The sequence below is a fragment of the Scylla paramamosain genome, chromosome 22 (genome assembly GCF_035594125.1).
Source record: "Scylla paramamosain isolate STU-SP2022 chromosome 22, ASM3559412v1, whole genome shotgun sequence".
NCBI classification, from domain to species: Eukaryota; Metazoa; Arthropoda; class Malacostraca; order Decapoda; family Portunidae; genus Scylla; species Scylla paramamosain.
In genome coordinates this window covers 4,347,501-4,356,891 of record NC_087172.1, presented here as the reverse complement: position 1 = coordinate 4,356,891, position 9,391 = coordinate 4,347,501, and the positions used below count along the sequence as shown (strand labels likewise).

General features: G+C 43.6%; 1 protein-coding gene and 1 long non-coding RNA gene across 7 annotated transcripts in view; one reads left to right on the top strand and one right to left on the bottom strand.

The window, feature by feature from the left end:
* The first annotated feature begins 536 nt into the window (after positions 1-536).
* The window catches only part of LOC135111457 (uncharacterized), a 232,870-nt gene continuing 224,015 nt past the window's right edge, over positions 537-9,391 (top strand). For all 5 annotated transcript variants that reach the window (XR_010273745.1, XR_010273748.1, XR_010273749.1 and 2 more), the window contains exon 1: positions 537-7,480. This is a non-coding gene — a long non-coding RNA (uncharacterized LOC135111457). The remainder of the gene's footprint in view (positions 7,481-9,391) is intronic.
* Positions 8,622-9,391, bottom strand: part of LOC135111456 (uncharacterized) — a 46,482-nt gene continuing 45,712 nt past the window's right edge. For both annotated transcript variants that reach the window (XR_010273744.1, XM_064024750.1), the window contains exon 5: positions 8,622-9,391. This exon is cut by the window's right edge and continues 3,144 nt beyond it. The gene's annotated coding sequence lies outside the window, so the exon portion shown is untranslated.

Sequence of the window (9,391 nt, the reverse complement as noted above, 5' to 3'; positions counted from 1 at the left end):
CCTTTCTTCTGCACATTGTCATCCAAGAAGGTTTCTGGCGTTGTGATTACAGCATCACCGTAGCCTTAGGCCAGCACGACCCACCGATTATTAGCACAGTGGCGTGGTAGGGCACTGAAAACTTGCTGTTTGGGTATCACTTGGGGACGTTAAGTTAAGAGCCAATTGGAAACTCCTTGACGGGGTTGAAAGTGTGTTCGGCAACCCCGTTCACAAGTTAGTCTGTTGCTGTAGAGTTCAGTGTCTATCGGCTTCGTGGACCAAGCATTTCCTCTGAGGCTATGTATTACCTTGTTGTTGCGGCACAAAAATTGCAAACAACCAATTATTTGAATAGTGTTTCTTAATATTTTGCTTTTCAGAGAGAGAGAGAGAGAGAGAGAGAGAGAGAGAGAGAGAGAGAGAGAGAGAGAGGTTAATGAAGTAGGTAAAAACTCACCATCACGCCTATTACAAGTTGACAGGTGGCATGGCGGGGGCGGACAGGCATTGCAGGGCGGGAATGTTGGCGGGGCATTGAAAGTGGCGACAACAGTGCAACACTTTAATGCGCTCCACCATACACACTAATGCACATTTAGGATATTTACATGATACAAATAACTGTGCATCTATAAAAGCATCCATTGACTCGCATTTGCAAAACATTTTACATACATACAAACAAATAGTGGCGTGATGTTATGGAGCGAGGCCCTGAACACACACACACACACACACACACACACACACACACACACACACACACACACACACACACACACACTGTAATACTTGCAAGGAGTTATTTAGCATCGCCAGGCAGTACTGAGACAGTTGTAATTAAGAAACTAACTGGAAGGGAACTCATTACATTTTTGTTCATTCACTGGCAATTGTTGGACAAAAGAACGACCGAAGAGGTGGAGGAGGAGGAGGAGGAGGAGGAGGGAGAGGGAAGTAACGTGGTGGATATTGTAGTTTAGATGTGTTGGTGAGTGTTGGTAATGGTGTGTGTGTGTGTGTGTGTGTGTGTGTGTGTGTGTGTAGTGGTAGGGTGTGAGTTCATGTGGAGTATGTGGTGGTGGTGTGAATGTGTGGTTGGTTGTGTGTAGTGGTGTGGTTGTGTGTGCGTGCAGTGTTCTGTTGGTGGTGTGGTAGTGGTGGCTGTTTGTATCGGCAGTGTTATGATTGTGCCAGCATTGTTTTGGGTGTTTGTTGATGTGGGTGGTAGTGTACGTGGGTGTGTTCGTGGTGTTTGGTGGCACGGGTGTGTCATGGAAGTATAGTGGCGTTGGCGGATTAATGTTGCGCTGTCACAAGTTGTGTGTGTCAAGTGTGTTGGTAAAGTTTAATTATGGTACAGAAATAACGTACACATAATCTGCTGCATCAAGGATTGCCAGTTTCCTCAATTTATTCCGGAATGTCAAAAATAATTCTACGTTTAATTTGATTTTTTTTTTTGTGGTCCAATTAACAGGAATAGAAACAGCGGCGAAGTTTTCCCTTACCTTATTAAAAAAGTCGTCGTTTCTGTAATTTTCTTTCTTCTTAACATCGATTCACATTATGAAATTTTTTTCCATTACTGGTAACAAATCAGACAAATCTTACTAAATAACTCCACTGAAAGAGACGCCTAACAACACTATTGATATAAGCATAATTTGATTGATGACTATTATACGTTTAGAAGTGGACATTTCTCCTCCACCCTTTCTGGTGGCCCTTTGCCGGCACGTGACAGGAGAAGGAAGCAGCGAGGTTCACGTGCAGGGCAGCTGGTCCTGGGGGCACAAGATATCCGTGATCCGGACAGATTTGGGAGGGAAGGAGTAGTGAGCGATGAGCGGCGTGCACAGACCAGCGAGAAGTTGTCGGCATCGATGATACAGAGGCTGTCCTAGCGTGCGGCTCTCCTAGCCAAGGGTAACAGACGAAAACTGTCTATCAGCCTTGTTCCTAGCAGGCGCCTCTTTACTAGTATTTGCCCGAGACAAATACTAGGAGGCTGTGAAGGCCGCGGCGCCGCCTTTATATCCCCGCTCCCGCCTGGCGCGGCGTGTCGGCTTCGTGACGTCACCCGGGCTGGCACTTGGGATGAATGCGCGCGCAGTGTGAGGCAGTGAAGCGACGAGCAGCAGCAGAAAGGTCTGGAGCAGCGGGCCGACCCATGGAGCAGCGCAGGACAAGCAGGAGCATCAGAGCGTCAGCGGTTTGTTTTCATTTGTTGAGAGATACCGCGTCTAGTTAGTTCCGATTTCAACGCGCCAATTACTCTAATGGCGCTATAGGTCTGATTGCAGCAAATTACTCCAGGGCATGAGGCACGAAGCGTTCTCTCAGCCCTCCAGTGACGCCTACCCTCCGTAGCTTGCAGGGATTGCGTGGGACTTTACATGCCTGTGTATTCTGCCCGTTAGTGATCATTGGCCGCTTTAAGTACACAAATGATGCCGTCCCGGGAATTGTCACTCACAGGAGATTGTGTGCTGCGTTATTATAAATGTTTATGTTGTGAAAACTGGAGGCTGATGGCCCTTTTTGACGCAGCACACCCAGAGAGAGAGAGAGAGAGAGAGAGAGAGAGAGAGAGAGAGAGAGAGGGGAGGAGCAATTTGACTGATAGGAACTATTTAAAACGACAATTTACATATTCATGCTGGCACACGTTCCAAAAAACAAAAATAATAATAAAAATTGTGTACGTAACTGTTGCTGCTGTCCATTCATAGTGCCTTTTAAGTACTGCATCAAACACAAAGTAGCGGCAGCATGGAGACATTAATCACGGAATGACAGGTGTTGGTGAGTGGTGAAATGTATGCGGCGGCGGACACTGATGATGATCTATACGAGTAGGTTATGTGCCCGCCCTAAAACTATCTCTCATAATTCACCCTACATACTAAAAAAAAGTGGATAAAAAGTGTATTTGGGCGCGATCGTATGTGTAAAAGAATCATGCCAATTTTCCAGCTGATCTATATAAACACTTTTTGCAGCATTGTCAAAATCGTAGATGTCAATAGTAACAGTGTGGCTTTGCAAGTGTTTATTTCTCGTCATGATTAGCATATTTAGTGTTTAGTAGTTATTGTAGGGCAGATAATTGTTAGCTGATATGTCTGTCAACGTCACCGGTTCTTTCGACTCACTGGTAAAGTTCAGAGCCATCCGTTCGAACCCTCCTCGATCGTTGATTATTTCGGTGTAACCTAACCTAGCCTAACCTAATTTAACTAAACCTAACATAATATAACTTGCCCAAACCTAACAAAGGCTGACCTAACAACCTAACTTGACAACCTAATCTAACTTAAACCTAAACTAACAACCTATTCTAACATGTCATAACGTAACCTAATCCGACCTGACTTGAACTAACAATATTTCAATCTTAACTAAAAGGATAAAGTAAATTTTTTTCCTTGATCTTTGTTTTTATAAGTCACCACTTGTATCTGATCGTCGTTTATCTCTCTGCTAACATTTGCAAACGACGTAACTATTATGTTTGTAACTACATGATAATTTGCTTTTTCTATAAACTTTTTTTGCCTGCCTACTAACTGTCTTGCACATCACTTCATCGGCATGCATTCTTAGGCCATATGATCTGTTGTTGCGGCTCCATTAAGTCACTCACTCATTAACTCAGTCAATCAATCAATTTACACAGTACAGTCCTGGTCATAAGTTGTTCTGCTTCACCGCCGTGATGAATCGTAACCAGCTCAGGTTCGAAGGTTTGAACAACGGTGCGTCGTGAGGAGAGTGTTCAAACCTTCGATTCTGAGCTGGTTAAGATTTATCATGGCGACGAAGCAGGACACAACTTATGACCAAGACAGTACGTACATTTATCTGGATAAAGCATACCTAACTTTCCATGCTGTGTACGATCTGGAACTTGAGTTATAGAAAATGTATAAAATTAGTTAATCAAATAGTCAGTGAACAACCAACCTCTCAGTCACTCGGCTCGCATACTGTCCACATCAGTCCTCGTAATACCTAACTGTCTACACCGTGTGGGAAGTGAAGGCATAGGTATAGAAAATAATATCCATTGGAAAAGGATGATTACAAATATGAACGCCAGAAAGTGAACCCGAAACAACGTACTTTATAAGTGATTATAGATGTACACAGGAGTGAATCGCCTCTAACGTCGTCAGGAAAAGTAAACTGCCAGAAAAATGTACTCTAATTCATGTGTACTTGGAAAATTGTTCCTAATGTAATTACGAAATTGGCAGCCATTAAGTGTACCCAGAGAAAGTGCAGTTTGAAGTATTTTCGTACTCTGGGGTCCTTTACATTAGTTATAAGAGGTTATGTTCCACCAGTGTCTTTTCTTCTACCTTTTGAATGTTACTGATAATCAGTGAATAAAAGAGTACTAGAAACCAATGATTATGTTACATGTCCTTCAAAACTCACTGTAATGTATGCAAACTGTGATAGTGTATTTCTGCTTGGGAAAGAGACCGGCCGGGAGGGAAGAAAAAGGGGAGATGGGGAGAAAAGTCCGCTTAACTTGCCTCTCGCAAAAAAAAAAAAAGTTTGAGAATAAGTCAAATGCGTTGGACACTTTAGTTGTTGAGAAGTCTTTTGAAGAACCTCAAGTAGGAAGGAAGAAAAACAGAAACGGAAATAGAATTCTGAAGTTTACCAGGGAAAGGAATGAAACAGTGAAGGTACTGGTTATCTATTGCATTAGTGAGATGGACAGCACAGGGGTGAGAATACGGAGAAAGTCGTGTGTAATGACCTTATAAAAGCAAAGAAACAGGCAGTTGGCAATTAAGGAAGTGGATTTCGGGAAACGGCACAGAAAAAAAAAAAAAAGTGTAGGCAGAAAAATGCGCGTATCTGAGTAACACCTTGAAAGTTTGTACTGTAAAACTTTAAAATATGACCTCTTCCCCTCCCCCACGACAAAAAAAAAAAAAAGTGCAGCAGCTAAAAAAGAATAAAAGGAAAATGTGAAATACACCGGCTCCTAAAGGTCTCGACAGTAATGCATTATGGAGAGTAATGAAGGAACGGGCCAAGGCTGAGATTAATTAAGCTCTCCTGTTTCTCTTCTCTTCCTCATCATACTTATGAAAAATAGTCGACTGGACATTACTCATTCATGACTTTATTATTATTATTATTATTATTATTATTATTATGTATTACTATTTGCAAAGTATTAAATGCGTATCACCCAGGAGGGACAGAGAGAGAGAGAGAGAGAGAGAGAGAGAGAGAGAGAGAGAGAGAGAGAGAGAGAGAGAGAGAGAGAGAGAGAGAGAGAGAGTAGCGTAATGTGACCCCGGCAGCGGCAGCGGTGACTGATGGACGCAAGTATCGAGCAGCTCCTTCCCTCTCTCCTTCACAATATTGGCAGTAAATAAAGCGGCGGGCTAATGTAGATGGATGACTACCATTACCTAAGCCGAGGCCATCACTCCTCGTCCAGGCGCGGCGCTCAGAGGCTGCTGCTTCCCATTACTGACTGGAGAATTGAATAAATAAAGTAAATTAATAAGATAAATAAATAAATGGTGTTGTTTTACCATTAGCGCCTGGAGAGTTGAAAAAGAGTAAATAAATAAAATTAAATAAATAAAAAAATAATAAATGGATGAATAAGGTAGTAAAAAAGTAAATTTCTGTAATTATTTTTTTTTAAAGATATGGTAAGTTCATATGGAAAGTTAATTTATTTAGAACCTGGAGTGTTAACAGTAAACAAATAAAATGAAGTAAATAAAACTAACTAAAATATAATAATAAAAGCAAATTCCTATGATTTTTTTTAAGGCTTCCGTAAGTTCATGTGGAAAGTTACCCTATTCATAAAAAAAGTTAGTTTTTAGTGGTGAATGACGCGTCTTGGTAATCACTTGTAAGATTTATGCAAGGGAAATTATCGATGTTTCTTCTTTCATTTAAAGTTTAGTAAGAATGTAAATGCTCGCATATCTAGTTCATTAGTTTTTTTTTCAACTTAATTTCCTCATGTGCGTATCATTAAGGTACCTAAAAAATTGAGCATTACCGGTGATCTCCGTGAAACCGTTAGTATTTGTATGTCATGAAACGATCAGTAAATTCCGAAGGCGATCTCTTTATTAAAGTGCGTAAGAGCATTTCACTGAGTTTCCCCTTGACTTCCCAGCATCTTCACTCATTCAAGAAGTTGAGGGGCTGATTATCGTGTCAAAGTTTTCATCCCTTTTACTCTCAGCCTGCGAGGAACAATCACCTTTGCCAGTGTCTAAAATAAGCCTTGAAATTTTCTCCTCGACAACAATCTTTGGTGATGGGGTTAAATGATGTAAACCTCGAGGTGCACCACGTAGCACTTCATCATCTAAATTTTAACTTGGTGCAGTATGACTTTATCTTAGGCGCCCTTTATAATACGTGTCAGAAAGGCTTCTTTCATCAGGTCTTAGTGCCGCCCACGCTGCGAACTTTGCGTAACAGTGTCGAGTTGCTTCACGTAAATTATGACTTGAGATGTAGAGTATGACGTGAATCTAGGCTTTCCTCTATAATATGAGGTGTGAGAAAGTGTATTCTTTCATCATTCCTTAGTGTCGTCCCTGCTGCGTGCTTCTTTGCGTAAATGTTTCAAGTTGCTTTACAGTTTCTAGGTAAAGGGTGACGACCCATCGCTCATTACTGGGTGTGTCGCTGCGCTTTTAGGAGTTGATAATGCTACAGGTGTTTACGATATACCTGCAACCTTTGATACCTGGCGTAATGTTATGTTTCGCGTCGCTTATTCCGTAAATGGATCTGTTGCTTTACACGCCTTTCTGAGTACGGCACGGTGTCTGGCTGTAAGTGGTGTGCTCGTCGCGGCCGCTGGGGCGTGAGTGGCGCGCGCTTATCTTTACAAGTCCTTTTGTGCTACAATGACCTTGTGAAATTGCTCTCACGTTGTGCCACCCATGATAATTTCTTCGTTTGTATTGAAACAACTGTATTCATTGCGTCGTGAAGTGTGAATCAGTGTTTTCAAGTGTTATAATGGTGTTCTATGTCCTCTCTCTCTCTCTCTCTCTCTCTCTCTCTCTCTCTCTCTCTCTCTCTCTCTCTCTCTCTCTCTCTCTCTCTCTCTCTCTCTCTCTCTCTCTCTCTCTCTCTTTCTCTCGTGTGTGTGTGTGTGTGTGTGTGTGTGTGTGTGTGTGTGTGTGTGTGTGTGTGTGTGTGTGTGTGTGTGTGTGTGTGTGTGTGTGTGTGTGTGTGTGCTGTATGATTTCCCGGGTATATCACAAGTCAGTGCACACATGTCAGGCTCATATGTTTAATTAAATGCTTTTCACGTTTCAGATTGACTTCTACCTCGCCGCTTCTCGTTTTCCCTTCCACTCAAACTGGGTCGCTGGCGGTGAGTGTGCAGGCAGGTCGGTGACGACAGGCGGGCAGGAGGGCAAAGGAGAGAGGTGGCGTGGGGAACAACAGGGGTCGCCGCACTAGGGAGCTTTCGGTGGTAAGTAGCCTGTGTGGTCTTTGTGGCTCCAGTAGAATGTTGCGTGCCGCGGTGGAGGAATGAGAGGCGAAGCGCAGGGGAGGGAGGGACGCTGGTGGCCGGGGGGGAGGTGGCGGAGACGGGCAGAGGGCAGGAAGCAGAGGGATTATTGTGGGGGGAAAGCAGAGGCGGCAGGTGAAATAGAATTTGCTGGCATTTTGATATTTTAGTCAATGGTTGTTGCTGCCTAATCGGATCCTGAGGGAAACAATAGCAGCACTGCCTGACGCACTCCCTCCAGGCACAAGTGGCGCCTTTTCCCGCTGAACAAACACCGTGTTTTTCTCCCTCGCTAGAAAAGCTTCGATAATTTCTTTTCAAAACTTATAAATCATCCCAGGCACATGATTCTGTAATGTTGACGCCTTAATTAATTGTTGTGCCGCCTCGCCGCTGCTGCTGACGGCCTCGCGCTGAGTGTCGCTGCTGATGCTCCTGGAAATGTCCATTTCTTTCTTTATTCCTTTTTTTCTTTTTGTGATCCGTATCATTATCTGGTGACGGCATCACGCCCACACTGCCGCCGCCGGGGACGTGTCTCGCATCGGCAATGCTTTGTATTTTTTCTTTGTCGCTTAGAGAGTGGCACGTGTTGTACTGTGCCGTGCGTGCCGCAGGTGAAGTCACCGAGGCCTGACGCGCCGCGCCGGGCTGGGACTCCGAGGCAAGATGGCCGCCGCCCGCCCGAGAGCTGGCTGGGCTATCCGCTGTATGGCTATGATCGCAGCTTGTCGTTATGTACAGCTATGCGTGGCCGCTAAATAGATATCCTGTAAAACATATACTATGCATTATATATCAACAGATAGACATTCAGTTGGCCGGCAACAATGATTCTATGAACAGTCAAACTTTAGAAATTCAACACTTATAACATATTGGCACGCGAGGGTGCCCCTCCCCACCACACACACACACACACACACACACACACACACACACACACACACACACACACACACACACACACACACACACACACACACACACACACACCCATCCTTCCGGGGGATTCATGGGATATGCCTTCAAATTTTTGCATTGGTTTGTCTCTCTAACGGCGAATATTGAAAACTACATCAATTATGAAAGTTTGCAAGCAGTTTGGTTTTACACACACACACACACACACACACACACACACACACACACACACACACACACACACACACACACACACACACACACACACACACACACACACACACACACACACACGGCGCGAAGTATCTTATCTCTTAAGAATCAAGATGGCGGCTTGGACAGCTTGGGAGGGCGGCGCTATAGTCTAGTGGCTTTGATTTATGCTTGAGGGAAGTGGCTCGGGGCTGCCTAGGAAGGGTGGCAGCAAGTCAAGGATCAAAGGAATGCATGGCGGTGGCGGGGAGCATGGGGGGCGGTGGTAGGGGATGGAGGGGGTATTGTTAGGGAGAGTGGAAAGGGAGGGAGGGAGGGAGGGAGGGAGGGAGACGTTCAAGATGATGGAGGGAGTGTAATGTAGCTCACTAACCTGACACTTATTTGTTGCTTTACTGTGTTCTAAATTCGTTATTCCTCTGATTGGACGCATGTGTGAGTTGGACATGTGATCAGGCGCGAGTAAGTAAAAATATTTGTCTAGATTCTAATTATTTTTGGCGATGAGGAACGTTATTGAGTGATTCCTAGTAAGTGCCATAATAAACATACATTACTTATAAAATAGACTTTTAATTTTCGTATTAAAAAAAAAGAAACGTATTCGCTTAAATTTACATTGTGTTTGCATTTTAGTGTTCGTTATTTAGCTAATGTAATTCTTTTAATGCTTCCTAGGGCAACTTTAACTTGCTTGTTGTTACTTAAATTGAGTTACCTTTTTCGCTAAACGTG